General features: G+C 30.0%; 1 protein-coding gene across 3 annotated transcripts in view; it reads left to right on the top strand.

The window, feature by feature from the left end:
• Positions 1-25,602, top strand: part of LOC129975033 (adenylate cyclase type 3-like) — a 376,283-nt gene that overhangs the window by 142,087 nt on the left and 208,594 nt on the right. The gene's annotated exons all lie outside the window — the stretch shown is intronic.

The raw sequence follows: 25,602 nt of genomic DNA on the forward strand, positions 1-25,602 counted from the left end.
AAATGCCAAATTCTCAGCGCATTATAAAATGACTTTACAGATTATGTTACGATTTAAGGATCTAAATTTTATATCGCTTGCTAAAGAATTTTAGTTATGCATATTTTGAAAATTTTTAGAACTTCTTTGTTGTTAGATTTTGCTACAGGAAAAATGGTATTTTTTAAATGTTACTAGCTTCTTTATTTCTAACTACTTTATTAAATGTTCTAATCTTTATTTTTACTACATCCAGGAAAATATTTTATAGTTTAGCTATCTCCGACTTATTTCGCCAAAGAAAATATTTTTTATTTAATTGCCAATAATCTTAATTTGTGTTTGTTTGTGATCTAGTGTAATTGACAAAAATTATAATAATTCCCTGTGACTATTTTGTTCTGAAAAACTTTTTATAAGTACATGTAATTAAAGTTATTCTTTGTTGCAATTTTTCTGGAAAATATATCGGGAAATTCAATTGTTTGTAACTGAAATAAATTTTTGTCACTTTTTTCAGTAAGAAATATTCTACAATTTAATAGTCTACATTAAAATTATTATTTGTTATCATGCTGTTAGAAAAATTATCTAACAATTTATTGCCAATAATTGCTTTGTGACTATTTTGCTTTTCAATGAAAAAACCGATAAAATTAATTTTTATCCACTTAATTAATTTTTTCAATTAATAATAAAACCAAATTCTTATTACCAGAAAATTTGAAAAGTGTAACATTTTTAAGCATTGATTTAAAAAATGTGTTCTGTGGAAATTACAATAATTAAATAGTATATATATCATTACTACATGTACAAAAATAAACATTATAATGAATTTTAAAGGAATTCTGACCACTTCTTGCAATTAATCGTAAAAATATATATTTTATTCAAATGAAATATTACGGCAACGAATAATAGAAAAAAATGTCGTGTAACTAACTTATTTGACAAGATCATACTATTGTTTCAGAATTCAAATCTTAAAAAATATTCAAAAATTTTGAAGATAAATTACGCATTATTTAATAGAAAGACAAAAAAAAAATTCATAACTCTTACCTTGCTAAAGCATCTGGATCACTGAAACACCGGATTAATGAAATAATATTATGGTATTGCAATCAGTTGCAAAATCCATACCCCAACCCTTCCATAGATATATATCTAAATATTGGAAATGGTCCAATACAACCGTTCCCCGTTTATCACTTACGAGGAAACCGAAGTCCGTTGATTTCTCCGGTTAGTTCTTATCCTCATAAAAGATGTCCCAAAATTAATGTGAGATTTGAATTTGGCACCAATCATGCAGTAAAGTGTTGAAAATCTTATTAAAAAAACATTTGACTGCTGATAGTTTAGGGTTATTAAAAATGGTGCGTTACTCGATAGAACAATATATTTTCATTGTTGAACAATATTTCAAAAATAATGAAAGTCTGGCAAGCACAGTTCGAAAATTTGAGAATTGGCCCCTTAGATCGTGTGATTTAACACTAATGAATTTCTTTTTATGGAATTATTTGAAGTCAAAGGTGTATGCCATTAAGACCACAAGCACGCGTGCATTGAATGTGGAAATCCAACTCTGCATCAACGAAATTCAGCCACATTTATGCAAAAAGGAAATGGAAAATTTTGACAAAAGAATGCGTATGTGCAGGCAAAGCCATGTAGGCTATTTTCCCCATGTGTTTTTCCATACATAACCCTATCCTGTGTACTTTACGATTCAATAAAAATATAAGAATTTAAAGGGGAAAACAATGTTTTTTATTTAATTCGAATCTTGCATTAATACGTTGTTCTGTCGTGTAACTCTCCATTTTTACTAACCCTAAACTATCAGCTGTCAAATGATTTTTTAAAAAGGTTGCTAACACTTTACTGCACGAATGGTGGCAAATTAAAATCATATGTTAATTTTGGTACACCCTTAATTAGAAAGCCTCCATCCCTCACCTCGAAGAATTTAGTACATAAAGCTTCATCGATACATTAAGTCAAATATTTACGAAATCGCATTCTGTTTGCATTTCCCCTTCTGAAAGATGCGATACCGAAACTACAATTCACCTTAAAATTGTTCAAAATAAAGTCTTTATCATTTTTTTTAAAACTGGGATGCTAAATTCTTGCTATTTCAATATGAAAATGTACAAACCGAGCTCTGTGATATTCCTCTGGCCTTTGGCGTATTAAAAATTTCTGTTTCACTGAATCAGTGAAAGTATTTCCACCGTATTGAATTTCAGAGTAAATAAAGCCTTTCTAGATAGGATTCTTAGTTAAATAGACTTTTATCTAAGATTAAAATTTCAAACTGGAACTGGAAAGAAACGATCTGAATATATTTATGTCTTTGCTCTGCCGAACGAGCCGATGAAGCATCCCTATTTTTATTAGTGTCATTTTAGTAAATATAATTTAGTAGCGTTATAGACCTCGCAGGCCTCTTCAAATAATAAAATATTTTTCATTCCTTATTAGAATTAGGAATTTCAAACGCAAATATCACATTTCTGTTAATCTTTCTCGGATATTTCCTCTTCAGTTCACATCACCAACTATACTGCTTTAATGGATGGTCCCAAAAGATTATTTCGAATTTATACGCAATGCATGAATGATGGTTTCGTAAACCTAGAAGATGTTTAACCAAAATTAAAAGGTTATTTTTTTAAAACTGAACTTGCGACATTTTATGACACCAGTAACCGAAAGATTTTCGACATATATTATTGATTTCAAATTGCAATAGGGCTTTCTTCTTCTTGTGTTTAACAGACCACCACAGAACGAAACAACATCGATAGGATTTATTGTGGCCGACAACTGTCTAACATAACTCATCCATAACACCGACCGATTCACCGGACAGACATCCTCTTCGAGGCAGTTTGTCCTTAGCCATGAAGTGGTCAATCCTGACCTACCTGCAGTTGGGCCTATTGTTGCTATGAACAAATACTCCTATTACTTAAAGGATAATTAAAATTTCTTTAATTTACTTATAATAGGACTGTCCAATATGAGAAAGAATATGTGTATGTTTATGTGTGCTGCTCTCTTCAGAAGAGACCGTTACTTTTAGAGTAACCAATTTACTCTAAAGACTTTACTCTAATACACAGCGTTTTTCCTTTTACTTTAGCTAAAATTTTTATTAATGCAAAGCGAAATGTTGATGCTTTTTCCTTAATAATTTCCAAAATATTTGTCAAAAATTATTCTTACAGCTTATTTAAAATAAGACTGGTTTTCCAGAAATTTGTTCGCATATTCTTCAATTAAAATCTTATCCCCCATCACCCAGTATAACCTATATTTTAGTTGCTAAACCTGTGAACCAAATTTTATGTATCTATTTCTTTCAGTTTTTAAATTATCAAGTTCACTTATAATTGGTAAGCTAGACAGACAAACTTATTGTGAATGGATTCATTTCAAATTTTGATTCATATCTTCATATTTCGTCGTTAGATCATATGCCAAGTTTCATTTCTTCGTCAAAATTTCATCTTATTATTCTGAATATTTTAATGATTACAGTATTTTCTCTATATTTCGTACATAAGAATGTATCCAGCAGGAGCGGTCTCCCCAAAACTTTCTGACATACCCTCTAATAAAGGTGCTATCTTAGAGAATGCCTTGCATGGTATTGATATTGAATAGTTACGAAATATTAAATATTGGCATACATTCAACATTCTTACTAAACCTGCCGAGTCATCCTTGGCGAGTCATTTGGCGATTAATCACAGGCGTGCGGTTAATAGTATCCGAAAATCGAACTTGTGGTTTAAACATATTTTTTACAACAAAAATTTAACACAAAATTTCACTTGTAGTCATAAAATCTGGTATGTAATTTGATATATATAAGTGATTGCCTTTCTGCATTATCGTGTTTACATGTTTCTGAAAGTACAGACCGACAGACAGGCAGGCAGATGGATTTCCTTTGAACAACAGATTGTGCACAAAATTTGATAGAAATATGCAAATTTAGTGTAAAGATCATATACCACCTGTCCAGCTCAAAGCATTTTTGAATTATCTTTGTTACGGACAGACAGGCCTTTTCAAAATTTGATTAAAGGCATTTTGTGTTTTATAAACTCAGGGTGGTCTAAAATATGAAAAACCTGAAATTCGAATTATTGGACAATTACTATACTTTCTTTATACTATCTATTCGAGAAAGTAAAAAAATTGTCATTTCAATAATCCCAATTTAGATTTCATGCTTTATTTTTTGCTTAATTATGTAAACAGCGAAATTCAAACCGCTTCCGTTGTTTCATAAAATACTTAATTGCCTGAATTTTTTCCACCGTTGGAAATAATTGAAGAAAAAAAATAGATTCTGCTTATTATCTATTCACATTTTGCATGCGGATGGAACCGAGAAAGATAGAAATCTTTTTTTGGCAAAGTGATATTTTGACTGCCTTTTAGAAATTTTGAATTCATTGGAAAATTTTTAAAAAATCTAGGCTCCAAATTTCCAAAAAAATTGAAATTAAAAATTTAAAAATCTAGGCTCCAAATATCCAAAAAAATTGAAATTAAAAATTAAAAAAAATCCAAAACAAAACGCAACATTATAAAAATAATTAAGTCGAGTTTTTTTTAAATTGTTACTCTTTTGTGAAAAAAAAAGCTCAGTAAAAACAAATTTTTTGAGAAAAATTGGAAAAAAAACAAGATTTTTTAATAAATTTGTCATATTAATTTCAGAGAAAAAGTGAGCTGCTAATTCTCTTAATTGAAAGTGAAAATATCAAGATAAATAAAAAAATTAGGAAATAACATTAAAATCTCTATTTTATTAATTTATTTACGTGTTTTAGTGCAATTGTCCATAATTACACAGATGAAGTTTGATGCTGAGATGTCACATCAACGTTTTATATCTGTATCGAAAATTGGATGATATCCATATAAAGAAAGGCTTTATATTTATCACATCGTATATATGTGGACTTGGAATTTCTTTGAAAAAGTAATTAGCATTCAATTATTTTAGACTAATTAAGTTCCACATTTCAAAGTTTGATTTGCTGTATATAGAGTGGCCAAAAATAACTTTTCAAATTTGAAAGCATTTGCAGCTAAAGCTAATAAATGTAATGAAACCGCATTTTGTATACTGTGGAAGACATTGCAATCAGTAAGAATTTTTATAACGTATTTTAAGTTGCCGATGCAGTCACTGATATGGAGGGAAAGGCAGTAGGTGGGCTAGAGAACTCTAATTTTCATCGAAAATTGTCTATTTTCTGCTAGCTTTATACCACATATAATACATTTTTGTATTCTAATATTTATCACTCGCTTGTTAAGAGAATTTTACATATGTACTTTTTTTTTCCTTTCGGAACTTATTTTCTTATGCCTTATACAGTTTATTTGGTGATACTGTATTCGTCAGTTTTAGTTGCAAAACCTCCTTCTTACAGGAAAATTATTTTATTTTTCTTCTTCCAATTTTATTAAAATTTATCAATTTTCTGTAATGTTGGGTAATATTATACCAGCCTGATATCCTGCACCAGAAGCACGAAAGTATGAAATGCACAAAACCGATTCTGACTAAGAGTATCGCGTTCTCATTATCAGTTTTCTGACTAACAGTACGTTGTTATCAATATCAGTTTTCCGACTAAGAGTATCGTGTTCTCAGTATCAGTTGATATTGCTTTTCTTGCGTCTGTGACGCTATGAATACGCATAATGTTTTTTAATTATCTGCAACGTGATTATAAAGGAATATCTCAACTTTACGGGACTATTACGAAATAAAAAAAATTTCAACTTTGTTGTTCTTTAGAAGTTACAAAACACAATTGAAAGTTTAAATTCAAAGCAGTTATAAGTGCACACTGTACGCCCCTCCAAAAACAAGAACAATATCGTGGCGATCTAATAGCTGATTCTCCCATACTTTTTTTAATATTTTCGGTATAACGCTTTGAAAACATACAAATATCTATGTCATCAGGTCATCAATGTCAGTTGGTAGCGGTGAAACAAACACCTGTTGTTTGATTGATGTAGCCCAATAAAAAAATCAAATATTGCCACATACGCATTTCTGCATTCTTTCAAAGTTTCACACCATCCATGCAGAAAAAATTGTGATTATCTTACTGCTTCAATATCTTTCGCATTTCTAGACAGGCTCACATTGAACATTTATAATTGTTTTTGTGTGTAAACTTGTAATTGTTATTCCTGGTGAACAACATGACTGTCATTTGTTTTATTTTCTTTTGAGGGATTTTCAATGTTCTTATATTCATTTATAATCCCCAGCAATTGCCGATCAGTATCCCCTGTGAAAGTGCACTTACAACTGATGAATCCCCGCCTTCTCCTTAATAGCTACATCAGTAAAGCTTTTCCTTTCCTCTTCTCATCCAACCGTCAGTCACTGTCAAAATAAAGTTCACGAGTACATGGTCACCAATATCTCTTACGAAAAAACGAAATCTCAGTTCGGAATTATTGTTAGTTACCAGTCAGCGGAAATGCAATAATCGATACCCAGCAAGTACTCGATTTTATTTCGACAGAAAAAAAAATCAAGTATAGGATGGTCAAGTATACAAAAATCAAGTATCAATCATACCAAAAGCCAAGTATATCAGACAGCAGTATCAGGAACAATCGGATATTAGTATCATCCTGAACTCAACACAATAACAACAAAAAAAATGCCACCCCAAATCTAGTTTTCAGATATGATAAAAAAATTCAAAATAATATATATTTTTTTTCCATTCATCTTCACAGGAAATTCAGCTTTTCTTACATAAGAGAAAGCGAACCGGCGTTTGTTAGAAGCTTTACCGCTTTTCGAACAACGTATCTTACCGTAAAAAACCTTCCTCCGAAACAAGCATAAGCAAAACAATAGGCAGTAAACCTTTCTAAAAAATGAGTAAGACGTGTTAGTATATCATTTTTTCCCCTACCTCAAGCGTAGCAAATGGAATTCTCCATTGTTGATGCATCTACAATAAAAACCCACCACACTACGCAATGCTACGGTTTAGCAGCTGCGGCAATCCTTCAGCCGCAGCGAACAATAGCACTAATATATATATATAAAAATATAAAAAGGCAAAACAAACTTTGCAACTCGGTTCAAAAACAAAACTGGATTATGCAAACACAACCCAAACCTCTAGAGTTTTATGTGCTTTTAAATCGAGTCATCTCAAATTCATGTATTTACACGATTGGAAAATAAAGAAATTAAAATTCCGTGAGTAGTTTGATTTGAATCCAGGCATAGAATGCTTTGACGAAGACGGTGAACGTTATCATGCATTATCCGAGTACATTATCCGAGCGAACGTTGCTTATTGTTTATTCTTTCGAACTTCTATTTAATTCCGTTTATTTAAAAGTTGCGTGTTTGTTTTAAATGATCGCAACATTTTCATTCTCTGCAGTTAAAACTTTGCATTTTCTACGGAATAAACTTTTGCTTTCTTCTCTTCATTTCATTTTTCGAAAATGAAATTTTTTTTTAATGCTGCCTTTAGATCTAATGATGCTTCCGGGAGAATAATTTCTTTTGTATATATATATATATACATATACTATTTAAAAGTTGCCTCTTTGTTTTAAATGGTCGTAACACTTTCATTTTCTGTAATTGCTGAATAAACTTTTGCTGTATATATACAGTAGACTCCCGATTATCCGTGGGCGGGTTATCCGCGGTGCGGATTATCCGCGCCTGCCGCACAAAGTTTTTTTTTTTTTTTTGACTGGTTTTTTCAAAAAGGTGCCGTTTTACAGTTATGCTTTTGTAATTACATAATACATTACAGTATTAAAACAGTGCATATGTATTAATTTTTCTGTGTATCCTTGACGCCTCTCGTAAGTACAAAGCACTTTTCTGTTTTCATTAACAAAATGGATTTTAGGTTAGTTTTGAGTGATATACTAAAATATTAAGCGTTAGTTAAACATTTCCTGCTGTTTATTTTACGTTTTATTGTACATAAAACGATTTTTCAAAGTTGGAATGACTGTTTTCTTTTTTGCTATACCCGTTTTTAGCTTTTTTCGGATTATCCACGATTTTTGTTATCCGCGGCGGCCGCGCCACCCAATTCCGCGGATAATCGGGAGTGTACTGTATATATATACATACAGCAAAAGTATATATATATATATATATATATATATATATATATATATATATATATATATATATATATATATATATGATGCCTTTAGATCTAATGATGTAAGAGTATCGTGTTCTAGATCCCATCGTAACTTCATTCTAAAATATTCTCTTATTTCTTGATCCAATTCCACTTTCGGTTTAATTAATTCCTCTGTAAAAATAATGCACCATCAGTACTACTTATCAAATAAGTGTGATACTTTTCGTTGCCCTTGAAAAGGTGTCAAAGGTTGCCAGGTGTATTGAATTGGCGCTTGGCCAGAAATCCTATGTTATATAAGATTAGTTATCATTTGTTCGTCCCTTTTTGACTTCTGTGTTTGTGCCGCGCTGTGAAATATGTTGGGTGCTGATCGGGTGTTGAATCAGTGACCCCCGAGCTTGGAGACAAACTTGGCGATTTTGGCGACAACATAGATAGTGCTGGAAACTTCGAGATTTTTAACGATCCATCCAATAGGAGCTGAGATCCACCTAACTAGTCCAAAAGATTCTCGGCCCGCCTGCCGAGGAACTATAAAAGGCCGGCAGTCTCTAGCTGCAAAAAGTCTTCGGAGTTGGAGTTCGAAACGAGTCGTCGAGAGGATAATGAAGCAAAGGCCAGCTTTGTGTGGAGCTCCAGTGAGTGCTGAACTGAGCTGTGTGTCGAATGTTTGTGTTTATTGTGGAAATAGCATCGAGTCCTGTGAGGAGTAGCCAGTCGTGTAGTAGTGAGTCGGCAGTGCGTTACAGCTACAGCGAGGAGACACTGGAGAATTTCAGCCGTTTTCAAAGACCGTAGAGCAAAGCTCCGATGATCCCCTCTTCTGCTCAATTCTGTCTGGCCGCTTTGTGTGCTGTTGTCTAATACTGCTTGTGGGCTACTGTTTGCTGCTGTATGCTGTCCTGCATATTGCTGTCTTTGTGTTAGTGTCTTCGTGTTTAGTTAAACATCGTCGTTGTTTTTTATGTATGCCTGCTGATTGTATTTTCAGACCATGCATCCACTACAGCGAACCCATTGACTTTACGGACTTAATAGTAGCAGTGGAATCCGTAACGTGTGTGTGTGTGTGTGTGTGTGTGTGTGTGTGTGTGTGTGTGTGTGTGTGTGTGTATGTGTGTGTGTGTGTGTGTGTGTGTGTGTGTGTCATTTGTATTCTAGATTTTGTATAATATTCAGAAAATGTGTTCCCTTTTAAAACCAAATAACTTTTTTACTTTCTCTTATACGTAGTAATCATAGTAATCATCTAAAAATTCAAATATGAGGTTTTGACGAATCTATTAGCTTTAAACCTCTCTGAATTTGAAAAACACATTTTTGGAAAATGACCATCTATCACAAAGATAACTCAAAAACGATTTGAACTGGACGTTTGAAATTTGTTATATGGTGCTTACATCAAATTTACAGATTTCTGTCAAATTCCCAATAGAATCTGTTCCGAGGAAGTTTGTCTGTCCATCTCACACGATAATTACAAAACAAAGAGAGCTAGATAGATAAAATTCAATACACAAATTTAACATTATACAGTGGACACCTGTCAAATGTTTGAGAAAAATCCCACCGTGAGTTGACTCTCTATCCATCTGCACTTTCAGAAACACGCAAACGCGATGACTTATAAGCTCAATGTCTTAATGATATGAAATTTGGTATAGAATTTTGGGACTACAAGTGCAGTTTTGTGTCGCATTTTTGTTCTAATTTGTTGTGAAAAATGCGCTTAAAACACAAATTCAATTTTTGGATACTATTAACGGTATACTAGGTATCAATCGCCAAAGAAGTTGCCAAGAATGAATGACACAAGAGACTATGTAAAATGCTAAATTCAAACCAAATGTTGATATTTCGTAACGATTGTGCGTCAGTTCCATGTAAGACTACTGTGCGAGAAAGTTTTGGGAGGATAACTCCATCTGGTTCTTTCAAGCAGTTTTTACTTGAATCTGTATATTCGTTGGATTGCCAGTATCAATGTACGACAGGGATGATAGGAATGTATAACGAACCTAGCAGTAGGTCGCCCCAAATTGCCTCGCAAATCCTTCAATAAAGATCTGATTCCGTTTCCTCAGCAAAAAAAAATGTGGACTTAATGTAAGACCGAGAATATCTTGCATCACATTGGTGAACGATCGTTACGAATATTGATCTTTGACGTGAATAGAAAATATTCAAAGACACGATCGTGGGAAATTTTGATGCGTTTTGGCCTGCAGATTGACACCAAAATTGGACAGTAAAGTGTAATTGTTGTCGCAAGAGAGGGCCGTGGTGGCCTGGTGGTAAGGTCTCGATAAGGCTTCGGAACCGGAGAGTTTCAGGTTCGTGTCCCGATTCCACCGAAGAACCGTCGTGTAAGGGGGTCTGTTGCACGTTAAATTAGTCATGACCAAACGTCCTCCCCCTGGTGTGGTGAGGGGTGTACCAGCTCAGGTGTCATCCTCGTCATCTGACTGCGGTTCAGAATTACGAGGTCCATCCCAAAATAGCCCTAGTGTTGCTTTAAACAGGACGTTAATAAACTAAACTGATGTCACAAGAGAATACGCAAAATTTCATTGATTTAAGTCATTCCGTTTATGAGTTATTCGATTTAAATGCATGTCAAAGTACAGACTGACGGACGGTCAAGTCTTTGACGCTTTTCTTCAAAATGTGATGCGAACTTGTATTTTACATGTTGTCTATATACCAACTTTTATCTGCCGGAGTTCATTTGTAATCGAGCTATCTAAACATTGTAATCTTTCTGTAAGAAGATCACTTTGATATAAAGCTACACATTTATTCCTCGTACAAAATGATGTGTTCACGAACTAAATTTGATTTGTCAATGTTAAAGTTTTTTTGAGTTATCTTGTTTACAGACAGACAGACATAATGCCAAAGAAATGATACTTGGACTCAAGGTGGTCTGAAGTATGGAGACTCGTAAAAATCTCGAGTATGAATTTTTAGTCAGTTGCAATATTATTATTTTTTTTTTCGTATACGAGAATTTAAAAAAAAAAAAATCCAAAATGATCCTCAGGGCGGGTTATTGAAGCAACAGCTACCCATTTCGGCAAATGCTTGTTCCCTCAATAGTAGGTACTCGCTAGTACAGGATTTTTACAAAGGTTTATATTTGTCTATAAATTAAAAATTAATTTAAATGTTTAAAGTATTTCCTCAATAATTTGAAACAAATCATTGCATAAAAATCATTTTTGCAACATTTTAAAATTTTTAAATGTGAGCTTATGGGTTATACCAATGGTATTCCCATGCAATGTTTTCTCTATTTTGAACGATGTTTTAAAAAACTTTTTGAATTTATAATAATGCTTTTCATGGTTTTTCTTATTGAATTTGACTCTCGCAATTTGCAGGTTCATGGTTTTGTGCACTATTGAATTCACTCTTACTTTCTCGGTTACGTTATAAAGAGTCAGTATAGTAATCGTTAAAAAAATTCGAACAGGAGATTTTGACGATATGTCCGTGTTTTAGATCCCCCTGAATTCGAAAAAGAAAATATTTTTGGAAAATATTCGTTTGTCTATCCGGACAAAGAAAACTCAGATGCGCTTTGAACTAGACGAATAAAATTTGGAGCATAGTCTTTACTCCAAATGTGTAGATTTTTATCAGATTTTGATCAAAATTTATTTAGATGAAATCTGTCTGTCCGGCTGTCCGAATATAAATGAACACAACAACTATGAAAAGAGGAGAGCTACATAGATGAAATTCTGTACACACATTTAACATCTATAGTGTAGACATCAATCATAATTTGAGCAAAATGTAACAGGGATTTGACTGTCCATCGGTCTGTACCCTCAAAAAGCATGTAAATGCTATAATTCAAAAACGCAGGGACTCAAATATATAAAATCTGGTGCGGGATTTTATGACTACAAGTGTAGTTTCATGTCAAATGTTGTCTTCAATCGATTGGGAAAACGCGTCTAAAACACAAATTTGATTTCCGGATTCTATTAATCGAAAGGCAGAGATTAATAGCCAGAAAATTCGCCAAGGACGCCACGATGTATTTAATAAAAATGGTAAATTCATGCCAAAAGTTGATATTTCGCTAAAGCTATACAAGTCATTTTCTGGGATAGTGCTTTTATTAGAAAGTAAACGAAAAAGCTTCGTGGAGATAAATCCCGTTGGCATTTTTACATGTTATCTCTATTACTGAAATAAGAGTAAATTTAAAACAGGTGGTATGGTCTCCTCGAAAATTTCCTGCACTCTAATAAAAGTTTCTTTTCTACTGCATAAAATTTTTTAACCTTATTTAAAGTTATTAACATCAAAAATTCTCCAGTTCTTTTCAAACTCTATCTTATGAGATTTTTATGCTTTCTAATACAATAAGAAAAACAAATTAAATCATTTGGACGGTTTCCCTTCCACCAAACGACGCCAAAATTTGGCAAAAAACTATAAATTTAGTAGCATTTTCTTATACCAAATTCTATTTATCTAAATGGTAGAGTTTTTGAATTTTCGAACATGAAAATGCACAGTCGGCAGTCGATCAACCCTTCGTAAAATTTATTACAAAAATTGATACGGATCTAAGCTTTAAATTCTAAATTTCTATATTAAATTTGGTCCTGTCTACCTTCTTACGTCATTGTTTTGAATATTATCCTAGTGTAATTATTGTTTTAATGTGTCCTTTCAAAAACCAAACATCCTGTGAATAAGTTTCTTTTTATATGCGAAAGAAACCTATAAATTTAGTGCAAAAGTCGTATACCAAATTTAATTCATCCAGCTCAAAGTACTTTGAGTTATTATATTCACAAATAGACGAGTGACATTCATACAGAAATGTGTTTTCGTATTCAAAGCTCCGACACTGTGTTTATGTAAATCCAAAATTTAGAGATTTTTTTTTATGATCTTGAATTTGATTTCAATGCTTTCTCTGTGTATACGTACACAAGATAATAAAAATGTTTGTAATTTCTGGCTTATAAGCATAGAAACAATACTTGAAATGCTAATTTTTATCATATAACAAAAAAAATCAGCGAGTTCACTTTCTATTAAGAACAGAACCAAGATTTAGTAGAAGTTGACTTTTAACAACGGCATCGCATCTCTAAAATATCATAAGATCATCTGTATTTTATCACCAAATTTAAGTTTTTTTTTTTTTTTTTTGCTAAATGATCATCAATCTACAGTTTAAAATCCAAGAATAGATAATTAGTTCTATCCTTAAGAATACACTTATGGAAAATGTGCAAGTATAGTTACTCTCATTCTGAAACAGTATTGTTACTATCATTCTGAACAGTGAACAGCACTTACAGAAAATTTATTAATACATTTACTATCATTCTGAAATAGCATAGTTACTATCATTCTGAAACAGTATAGTTACTATCATTTTGAACTGTGAATCACATTTATAGAAAATTTATAAGCATAGTTATTACAAATCTGAACTGTGAATCACAATTATAGAAAATTTATAAGTATAGTTACTACCATTCTGAAACAGTATAATTACTGTCATTTTGAACTGTGAATCGCACTTATAGAAAATTTATAAGTATAGTTACTATCATTCTGAAACAGTATAGTTACTATCATTTTGAACTGTGAATCACATTTATAGAAAATTTATAAGCATAGTTATTACAAATCTGAACTGTGAATCACAATTATAGAAAATTTATAAGTATAGTTACTACCATTCTGAGACAGTATAATTACTGTCATTTTGAACTGTGAATCGCACTTATAGAAAATTTATAAGTATAGTTACTATCATTCTGAAACAGTATAGTTACTATCATTTTGAACTGTGAATCACATTTATAGAAAATTTATAAGCATAGTTATTACAAATCTGAACTGTGAATCACAATTATAGAAAATTTATAAGTATAGTTACTACCATTCTGAAACAGTATAATTACTGTCATTTTGAACTGTGAATCGCACTTATAGAAAATTTATAAGTATAGTTACTATCATTCTGAAACAGTATAGTTACTATCATTTTGAACTGTGAATCACATTTATAGAAAATTTATAAGCATAGTTATTACAAATCTGAACTGTCAATCACAATTATAGAAAATTTATAAGTATAGTTACTACCATTCTGAACTGTGAATCACACTTATAGAAAATTTATAAGTACAGTTACTGTCATTTTGAAATAGTATAATTACTATCATTCTTAACTGTGAATAACACTTATAGAATTTACTATATGTAGGATTCATAGTTCAGAATGATTAAATTTAAATGTAAAATTATATTAAATCTAAACGGAACGAATTCAATAAAAAAAAATTTTGCAACAACAAATTTCTTTTTAAATTTTTAGAATAACCAGTGTAATAGCATTCCTAAGTTCGTTAAGAAATTCGAGATTTATATTCGATTATATCTTTGCAATGTTCGAAAGACTATTTTTAAAACAAACAGAACTGACTGCTTGAGAATCTGATTTTAAATAAGCGTTTCTCTGATCTTAAAGCTTCGAAGTGAAGGCTGCATTAGTAACAAGTATTAAGCCTTCCTTCCCTGTAAGATTCGATGCATCAGCTCTGATTTTATCTGACTGAATTTTAGTACACAGTGTTTAATAAGATCCCTGAACTTTGCTTAATACAAATACTAAACATCTTTATTATCTGATGAGTTAATGCATCACTTTGAACTTTGAATCATTTTAAGATACAGTATTACATCCTCGTGTATGAAGATTATATCGGTCACTGGAATTGAATTGTTGCAGTAGAATTGGTTGTCTTTCTAGAACTTTTCTCATAAGTTTTATTTGGTGAACTATAGTCATAAAATTGATAAATAGTATTATGATTATAAATTTCATCTTCAAGATAGAACATCATATCCTTTTCTTTCTGCGTATTTTCCCATATGAAGTATAGAAATCAGGAAAACTCAGAAGTTTGACGACTCTCTAAGTTTCAGATCTTTATGAATTCAAAAGAACTTATTTCTGGAATTATGTTTATTTATGAATAAGGTAACTCAAAAATCGTTTTGCTCTAGATGAAAAATTTGGTATAGATATTAACACAGGGAAATTCGAACCGAGGTATTCAAGAGACTATTTTTCTCGCTTTAAATAAATACGGGATACCATGTTTAAATACCACAATCTGTAAAATTGTTCGATAATGGATGCCACGATGTTGTTCTTTCTTCTTTGGGATCAAGTCATAACCACTTACTCTTAAAACAAATCCTTTGACCTCCTTGGATTCGAAAAACACATTTTTAGAAAATGTCCGTCTGTTTATCTCTAACAAAGATAACTCAAAAACACTTTGAACTGTATGGTTGAAGTTTGATATACCGTCTTTACACCAAATTAGCAAATTTCTGTCAAATTTTGTGTGAAGTCTGTTAAGAGGAAGTCCGTCTGTCCTGGTGCTCGAATATAAGTTAAAACGATAATTACAAAACAAAGAGAGCTAGATGGGTAAAATTTTGTACCTAAATTTTATATCTATATTGTATACACGTATCAAAGTTTGAGCGAAATCCAACAAGAGGTTGACCATCTGTCAGTCCATACTTTGAAAAACACTTAAATTCGATAATTCAAAAGTATAACAATTTAAACACTTCGGATTTGGTATTAAAATCTGTGATTACAAATGCAATTTTCTGTCAATCTTTGTTTCAATGGATTGAAAAAAACGCGTCTAAAACACAAATTCGATGTTTGAAGACTTTAATGCATACCAGGGATGAATCGCCAAAAAACTCGCCAAGGATGGAATGATAGATTCTAAATGCCAAATGAACGCCAAAGTTAATATTTTATAACTATTGTATATCAGTTCCACATAAGATATTCTCCTACATGACAAGTTTATTAGAGAATATGCGAGAAAGCTTTATGGAGACCACTCCCGATGGTTTTTATGTATGAGTTGAAATTATATTATAGATGTTAAATTTCCCACTTTTTAACTTACAAAATTACTTACAAGTCTTATTTACAGCTATGAGTCTAGCGACTGCAAGACCTTTTCCATGAAGATATTTATAGATTCTCCAATCTCCATTTTGCATTTTCTGCTTTCTGACTTTTCTTTCAAGTAATACGTTAATGAACTTCGAAAGAGCTCTCAGGTTAAATTAGCTGTTAAGAGCACGTCGCACATCAGCCCCAAAGATAACATCTCTTTTCTTTCTGTAACGTAATCCTTCAATTAACATTGCTTCCGATCGTATTTCATCCTAATCCTTTACGCACCGGTTGTTGTAAGTTTTACTCGAGCTTTTGCTAAGTAACTCTAATATGCTGCTCGTTTTATCGCAAGAGAGTCTTTTCATAATATAAATTACTTATTTCAAAGTATGGGGGGGGGAGAGAAATCATCTAAATGAAATTTTTAAATAGCTTTTTTTGGAGGGGGTGTAAAAAGGTGAGGTTTATTTTAAAACTAATTAAGGATAATGTTCTTTATCTCATTTAGTTTAGTCCTCTTTATAAGCTCCTCAATTATGCATTGTTTTATATCGATCATTTTTTGGAACTGATGTTTTACTTAATGAAATTCTTAGTGTATGCGACTCAAACATTCGATTATACGTCTGATTATATCGATTTATACGTTTCTGATATTAAACTAGCGAGAATAGTCGCCTCAAAACTTACTCGTATACTTTCTATTAAAAATGTCATCCTACATTTCAGCTAAAAATTGTGTACTGTGGGTTATGGCTGAAAACAACTTGAGTGGCATTAGCGTGCAATAGTTAAACAAGTAATATATAAAACAAATTTTTTAAGTCAATTCCTATTTAGGTCAACATTTTTTTAATTTTAGTTACTTTTTTATTAAATAATTACAAAATTGGTGACAAATTTGGCGACCATTTGGTGAAATGGCGACAGATTTGGCGACCAAATAGAAATGACTGGACAAATTTAATTAATTAATTAATATTTGAAAAAAAAACTTTACTAACATCAAGTGTCATGCACTACAAATTTTAAAAAATGTATTTGAACTTGAGTGGATAAATATAAAGTATTTTATTAACGATTGAAAATTTGAACAAGATATATATATATACATAGAGAGAGAGAGTGAGCTAATAGTAGGAATTGAAAAATATAAACATTTGGCGTGAGTTTAGCATTTTTTTTAAATCTGTGGCGTAATTCTTGGCGAAAGTTTTGATGTTTAATCAGTGGCATATATTGCCAGTTTATATTATCTGAAAGTCGAATTTATGTTTTGGAGTATTTTTCCCAAACGAATGAAATCAAAATTTTACTCAGAACTATAATCACAGTAAAAAAAAATTATATACCACATTTCATATATTTAAATCATTGCATTCGAGTTATGCATTTATATACTTTTGTACGTACAGGTCGACAGACGGTCAACTCCTTGTTAGATTTGGCTCAAACTTTGTTCAGTGTCTACTGTACAGATTCCAAATCTGTGCATGGAATTTTATCTGTCTGGTTTTCTCCGTTTTGTGGTATTCTGGTAAGTTAGCTTCTAACAGCCGGGCAGAAAAACTTCTTTACAATACAGTTTTCTCAAGATTTGATAGAATACAAATTTGATATAAAGACCCTATACCAAATTTCATCCATCTAGCTCAAATCGTTTGCGAGTCATTTTTACCACGGACAAATAGATAGAAATAATGCCAAATATATGTTTTTCGAATACAGAAACTTGAAAATTCATCAAACTCACCTGTTCAAACTATTGGGCAATTACTCTTTACTTTGTGTACGATTCATTCTTTATACTTTGTATACGATTTAAGTAAAGTATTGGAATTTCAGGAAAACAGATATCACCTCCGAGAGATATGTGAACTATTAATTTCGGTATCAAAATTTCGGAATTATTCATAAATGATAAAAAAAATATGTGAACTGTTATTTCGGTATCAAAATTTCGGAATTATTCACAAATGATGAAAAATATGTAAACTGTTATTTCGATATCAAAATTTCGGAATTATTCACAAATGATGAAAAATATGTGAACTGTTATTTCGGTATCAAAATTTCGGAATTATTCACAAATGATGAAAAATATGTGAACTGTTATTTCGGTATCAAAATTTCGGAATTATTCACAAATGATGAAAAATATGTGAACTGTTATTTCGGTATCAAAATTTCGGAATTATTCACAAATGATGAAAAATATGTAAACTGTTATTTCGGTATCAAAATTTCGGAATTATTCATAAATGATAAAAAAAAATATGTGAACTGTTATTTCGGTATCAAAATTTCGGAATTATTCATAAATGATAAATAAAATATGTCAACTGTTATTTCGGTATCAAAATTTCGGAATTATTCAGAAAAGATGAAAAATATGTGAACTGTTATTTCGATATCAAAATTTCGGAATTATTCACAAACGATGAAAAATATGTGAACTGTTATTTCGGTTTGTGAAAAATTCGAAATTATTCACAAATGATGAATTAATAAAAGACATATTACCTGGTGCTAATTTAAATTATGTTAAAGATGAATGTGAAAATATTTTTTTAACTTTCTTTAAAAATACTATGGATTCCGTTGGAAAGCTTTGAATTTATTTTGTTTATCAAAACTTTAATAAAAAATCATTCAATAAATTTAATTCAATTTAGAATCTGCACTTGATACTCACCAATAACCAACACATATGACGATTCTTTTTTTTTATTAAATGTTTATATAATTGCGCATAGATTCATTACGGAGAAGCCACTCGAGCAAGATTAAATAACTAAGTGATTCAGTAACAGATAACAACACTTTATTCTACACCAAAATACGAAACAATAAATAACAAAACATAGACGAAATCTATATAAAACAGAATTTGCAGAATTCAACAACACACAAGAAGCAAATCGTTATTAAAATACCCACACACAAAAAACTCACTGGAGATCAATTCTCCAAAGAGATGCTTCAATCTCATTGAAGAGTTAATCTGCAAATGGACTGATTCTCGCCTCCATTTTTTATAGTTCCCGTGATAGAGCATCGAATGTTCTAGAACAAACGACGGAACTCGAATTCTGATAGCGATATCAACCAAATTCTCGAATATTCGGAATCTTTCATTTTCGTCCAAAAGTTGCAATGTGATCCGCAGATCTGTCTCCAAAGTTTCAATTTGTAGGTTTATTGGCTGGGTATCCATAGCATCAATTGTTGGAGATATCTCTACATTTCAATTCCTTATCGTAAAAAAAATGCTATAAAGAGAAGAAATATGAAAAAATATGAAGAATGAAATATGATAATATATCAGCTTTATTTATAATTCTGCATTTGTATGACATATATAAGAAAATTTTAAATTGTATGTAAGATTATTCTCGTTTTTATTATAAGATTTTAATTTAAAATTTAAATATTGTTTTGAATACTATAAAATAATGTAATAGTATTCTTATTCAAAACTTTACTAGTATCTTTAACTGAATTTTTATTAATAGTAATAAGTTTGTAATATTCAAATTTTGATTTTCAAGTTCGATAAAAATGGTATGAGGTATTAAATAATGTTTTATTGTACCTGGGAGTTGTAAAGTGCAATTTAATATGAGTGTACAAAAATAAAATATTTATTATATTCCTATACACTAGCTTAAGAATTTATGAAAAAAAAATTAATTGATAATTTTTATATAAACTAATTTTCAGCTTATTTTATCACAGATTTTCAAAAATTATGGTAATGTAAACACATGAGTTATGAATATTCAACTCAAAAATCAGCACACAACTCAAAAATTCGCTACCGACTTTTAATAAGGCTCATGATAATACATTATCATCACTAGAGTTCAGTATTTAATTCTAAATATGCACTTTGTCAGGCAGCCTTAGGCATTTTTCTATAACTTCAGAAAACTGCTTATGCATTAGTTCTTTAAACAAAAGTTTGTGATATCATGCGTTAAAACATCAAATGCAATAAATAAGATTCAGATTAATTCATGCTTGACATTCTTATTGCTCGGGGGTCTCTAATATAGTTGTCAAAAAGAAAATACGCTCTCTTATACTATGCAGTCTGATCTTTAAAAGAATGAGAGTATTTGATTCTTTTTACAATCACATTAAATTAAACTTTTGCTTTTGATGTGGCCCGAGGCTTGAAACAATAACAATTTCTTGCGTTTCATATGACAAAGATTTGCATAATAGTTATTTAATTCTTAATAACAGTGAAAATATTTGTTGTTTCTTTTTGCATTATTTTCTGTGAATTTTTCACATCAGTGAATACTTAGAGATCAACCATTTCTTAAATAAATTTATTTGCTTTTGAGCCATTCAGTTTCTTGCATTTTTGTATTTATTATGGAACAGTGAATCATTTTTGTATCCATTTATTTATTTTTGAATAATGTCAATTATTTTCATTTTGTTTATCTATATCCAAAAGAAATGTAGAATCTTTTCCGTTTGTCTATTTATCATTGAAAATTGTAGAATATTTTTTGCATTTGTTTATTTATTTTTGAACATTGTTGATTTTTTTTTTTTTTTTTTTTTTTTTTTTGCATTTGTTTGTTTATCTCCAAAAAATGCACAATCTTTTCCTCTCTTCTATTTATCATTGAAAATTGTAGAATATTTTTTGCATTTGTTTATTTATTTTTGAACATTGTTGACTTTTTTGCATTTTTTTGTTTATCTCCAAAATATGCACAATCTTTTCCCCTTTTCCGTTTATCATTGAAAATTGTAGAATATATTTTGCATTTTTTATTTATTTTTGAACATTGTTGACTTTTTTGCATTTGTTTGTTTATCTCCAAAATATGCACAATCTTTTCCCCTTTTCCGTTTATCATTGAAAATTGTAGAATATATTTTGCATTTGTTTATTTATTTTTGAACATTGTTTATTTTTTTGTATTTGTTTGTTTATCTCCAAAAAATGCACAATCTTTTCCTCTCTTCTATTTATCATTGAAAATTGTAGAATATTTTTTGCATTTGTTTATTTATTTTTGAACATTGTTGATTTTTTTGCATTTGTTTGTTTATCTCGAAAAAAATGCACAATCGTTTCCCCTCGTCTATTTGTCATTGAAAATAGTAAAATATTTTTTGCATTTGTTTATTTATTTTTGAGCATTGTTTTTTTTTTTTTTTTTTTGCATTTGTTTGTTTATCTCCAAAAAATGCACAATCTTTTCCCCTCTTCTATTTATTATTGAAAATTGTAGAATACTTTTTGCATCTGTTTATTTTTTTCTGTACAATTGCAATTTTTTTCTCTTTGGTCGTTTATTTTCAAACAAAAAAAAAATATTTGCATCTGTTTATTTATTTTTGAACTTTTTCATTCATTTTTACAAATATTTTCTCTCCTATTTATCTTTACCTTTGTATTTATGCCTGATTAGTTTCGTACACTATCTTTTCATATACTTATCTATTTTTGATAAATATAATTCTTTATAAATGCTCTTATTTACCTTGATTTGTTTCACGTTTGTAAAGATGAGTAATCGATTTTCGAGCATTTCATGGCGTGCTAGAGAATTGAAAGTTTATGCCTTTTCATTAACAATTCGTTTTTAAACTTTTTAATTACTTAAATATCGTTTAATAAATAATCAAATTAAATTTTATTTCCGTGTAAACAGTGCCATATAAGAACGAATTTGGGTAAATCTCTAAAATAAAAGAGTGGAAGATTGTATAAAATTATAATATTTCTGCCATTCGGCGAACTTTTAATTCAATTTATGTACTATTCTTTTTAAGCATTTTAGAATTTTTATACATTTTTATTCATTTAATATCATCGAGTAAAAACTATTTTGAATCTATTTCTTTACTGTTAAATAATATTTACTTTTCTTTATATATTTATTTATTTGCACATGCTTGCTTGTGTTTCCTCTTGAGACTTAGTAGCATGGTCTCGAATTTGGAACAGAAGCTTTCCAAAAGGACAAAAGTAGCTAGCTCATAGACCATCCTTGTCATTTCACCATGGTTCATATTAACGAGAACTGTTCCAAAATAGTATTTGTATTGCTTCAAAGAAAAGTGGTAACATAAGTGAATTGTATTAGGAAAGCAAGATACTCAATGGATTTTTAAATTAAATGAACAAGAGACAGTAACACGTCCTGCAGGCACTTATTTTATAAACATTAATTTATAATTAATATACATTATTATAAACAATATACATTATTATAAATAATATACATTATTATAAACATTAATTTATAATTAATATACATTAACATACATTATTAAAAACAATATACATTATTATAAAAATTAATTTATAATTAATATACATTATTATAATTAATATACATTATTATAAACAATATACATTATTATAAATAATATACATTATTATAAACATTAATTTATAATTAATATACATTATTATAAATAATATACATTATTATAAACATTAATTTATAATTAATATACATTATTACAAACAATATACATTATTATAAATAATATACATTATTACAAACATTAATTTATAATTAATATACATTATTACAAACAATATACATTATTATAAATAATATACATTATTACAAACAATATACATTATTATAAATAATATACATTATTATAAACAATATACATTATTATAAACATTATACATTATTATAAATAATATACATTATTATAATTAATATACATTATTATAAACAATATACATTATTATAAATAATATACATTATTATAAACATTAATTTATAATTAATATACATTATTACAAACAATATACATTATTATAAATAATATACATTATTATAAACATTAATTTATAATTAATATACATTATTACAAACAATATACATTATTATAAATAATATACATTATTACAAACAATATACATTATTATAAATAATATACATTATTATAAATAATATACATTATTACAAACAATATACATTATTATAAATAATATACATTATTATAAATAATATACATTATTATAAACATTAATTTATAATTAATTTATTACACTTAATTTATAAACATTTAATTTCAGTACTTACAAAATTGTTCGTGTATTTTTTTTTACAAAACTTTTTGGCTGTTCGTGTGCAGAGAAGTGAATTAAAACATTTCCTTCTTTCAGTTTATCATCGGTGTTATTATTATCATTATTACTGAACACAGAAAATGATCCTGATAGTAGGATGAACTCGCGAAAGACAATTTGTATCTCCGATTTTGTACCAAAAATAATCTTCATCGATAACACTTCTTTCTCTAAACCATCATCTTCCCAATTCTATGGCATGGATGTAAAAGAATTCCAAAAATAGCAATTCAAATGCTATATCTACTTAAATCCTACGCTTTCATCTTGCAAACTCTTAGAGCCTTCTATATCCCGGAATAAACTCAGAATGGTGTCGTCATGGTTACCGATTTAGAATCCTTCCCAAGAGGAAATTTTCCTGTAGCAGGTTCTAAACGCTGCATATGCTCATATCATGCACATTATGGGTCCCCTCGGTTACTTAATAGCTCATAGAAATTCAGAAGGCTGGGCGCTGGGAGCAGTTACAGCTGAATCGCTTCTCAGTTTCAAGAATCGCTTTCGGAAAACAAGAATTTCCGGAGGAATCTGAGAACGATTAGAATTTTATATCTCAATCTTCTAAACGGTTTTTGCTCAAAGCGGTTATTTCTGGAAAAAAATGATAGTTTCTTTTAAGTCTTTCATGCGATTGGGGTCTTTTTGTTATTTCTGTTGCATTGGACAGAAAAATGTTTAAATGTTGTTAAAAATTTAATAAATTTGAGTAAAACTCAGCATGAAAATAAAATCGGGAACATTGAATATTTATTTGTTTATTTTAAGGTATGTAAAAAGATTTGCTTAATGATATGCTTTCGAATTATCGGGAAAAGTGTTAGTAATTCGTTTCATTTTGTATATATTAAAAATCAAATTAATATTCTGAAGACCCTTTTCTTAATGAGTACCTATTCAGCGACATACTTAAATATTATGTGCCTCCTGGGCCGTGTAGATTATTAGTCTTTGCTTTTAAAAATATAATCAATTTAGCAGCAGATTTCTTTCTATGTTAATGATTTATTTATTTTTTTATCAATTGCATGATTTTTTATTAATTAATTTTAATTTTATTAACAATGTGAGTATGCATTTTCATTTATCTAATATGGCTCTAGACAACCCGTTACATTACGTCTTTGTACATATTGTTATGGAAGTAGATATAACGTTCCATAAATAATCTGATAAGGAAGTAAAAGTTCTGAAACACACACAAACTTGAGCAATTGTTTTTGATGTTTTAATTTTATCATTCATAGAATCTGTATATTTTTCATACTTATTTGGTATCTAGGCTAATAACTTCGTTTTAATCGAGTGGCTCTCTCTTAGCCTAGTGGCCCTAGAGAGCTGCCTCGTTCGCCTAGATGAAAAACCGCCACTGCATGTACTACACCATAAATAATCTGATAAGGAAGTAAAAGTTCTGAAACACACACAAACTTGAGCAATTGTTTTTGATGTTTTAATTTTATCATTCATAGAATCTGTATATTTTTCATACTTATTTGGTATCTAGGCTAATAACTTCGTTTTAATCGAGTGGCTCTCTCTTAGCCTAGTGGCCCTAGAGAGCTGCCTCGTTCGCCTAGATGAAAAACCGCCACTGCGTGTACTACACCATAAATAATCTGATAAGGAAGTAAAAGTTCTGAAACACACACAAACTTGAGCAATTGTTTTTGATGTTTTAATTTTATCATTCATAGAATCTGTATATTTTTCATACTTATTTGGTATCTAGGCTAATAACTTCGTTTTAATCGAGTGGCTCTCTCTTAGCCTAGTGGCCCTAGAGAGCTGCCTCGTTCGCCTAGATGAAAAACCGCCACTGCATGTACTACACCATAAATAATCTGATAAGGAAGTAAAAGTTCTGAAACACACACAAACTTGAGCAATTGTTTTTGATGTTTTAATTTTATCATTCATAGAATCTGTATATTTTTCATACTTATTTGGTATCTAGGCTAATAACTTCGTTTTAATCGAGTGGCTCTCTCTTAGCCTAGTGGCCCTAGAGAGCTGCCTCGTTCGCCTAGATGAAAAACCGCCACTGCGTGTACTACACCATAAATAATCTGATAAGGAAGTAAAAGTTCTGAAACACACACAAACTTGAGCAATTGTTTTTGATGTTTTAATTTTATCATTCATAGAATCTGTATATTTTTCATACTTATTTGGTATCTAGGCTAATAACTTCGTTTTAATCGAGTGGCTCTCTCTTAGCCTAGTGGCCCTAGAGAGCTGCCTCGTTCGCCTAGATGAAAAACCGCCACTGCGTGTACTACACCATAAATAATCTGATA

This window comes from Argiope bruennichi, chromosome 7 (genome assembly GCF_947563725.1).
Source record: "Argiope bruennichi chromosome 7, qqArgBrue1.1, whole genome shotgun sequence".
NCBI classification, from domain to species: domain Eukaryota; kingdom Metazoa; phylum Arthropoda; class Arachnida; order Araneae; family Araneidae; genus Argiope; species Argiope bruennichi.